Source organism: Orycteropus afer, unplaced genomic scaffold, assembly GCF_000298275.1.
Source record: "Orycteropus afer afer isolate SDZICR_OR568_19922 unplaced genomic scaffold, OryAfe1.0 scaffold00399, whole genome shotgun sequence".
Lineage (NCBI taxonomy): Eukaryota > Metazoa > Chordata > Mammalia > Tubulidentata > Orycteropodidae > Orycteropus > Orycteropus afer.
In genome coordinates, this window is record NW_006921986.1 from 44,638 (window position 1) to 45,509 (window position 872).

Sequence of the window (872 nt, forward strand, 5' to 3'; positions counted from 1 at the left end):
TCTTTTGAATTCTTTATCAGGGAGTTCCGATGCTGCTTCTTCCTCAGGGAGGTGTTCTGGTCTGTATCCTGCTCCCTCGTTTCTACCACTTTATCTTTCTTCTTTATGTGGACTTTGTGTGATGGTCTGTTACCTCCCATACATTGTGATGTTGCTGTATTTAGATCATGAACTTCCCATAGTTTATGTCTGGAATTTCCTTGCAGTCCCCAGCAAATGGGGCCTATACTTAGGTCCCTGTAATCTGAGAGAACGCTGTCACTTTAATTAATCCAAAATGGTCAAACTTCTTATAAACATTCAAAATGGCTGCGCCCTCTGTAATGCCAAAATTTCACAGCTCAGCCCAGCTCCCTCTTTGCTGCTTCCCCTTTTATTTGCCATCCACCAGTACAGTCCTTGACCTGCAGGGCTGATTATTAGGTTCTTTAGTCCTAATTTAGTCCTTGGCAGTATCCAAGCTGTCTGTGCTGTCAGGATCACTGACAGAGTACAGCTCTGTATGTCTCCTTTTTTTGGTATTTTCATGCAGGTTTTTCTACTAGTTGGTGTTTAGTCCACTTCTGTATCCTTCCTTTCAAAGCTCAGGGCTCCAGGACTATCTTCTGTATCTGTGTTAATCGGTTCCTCTTTTCTTTGTTGAAGAGGGTCTGTGTAGTTTGACTGCCTATTCAGCCATCTTACCAGAAGCTGCAAATATCATTTTACTTCTTGCATTCCAATCTGGATACTTTTCACTTCTATTTCTTGCCTAATTGCTTTGACTAGAACTGCCAGTACACTGTTGAATTACACAGGCAAATGTAAGCATCCTTTTCTTATTCCTGGTATTAGGGGTAAAGCTTTCAATCTTTTACCATTGAGTCTTTTAC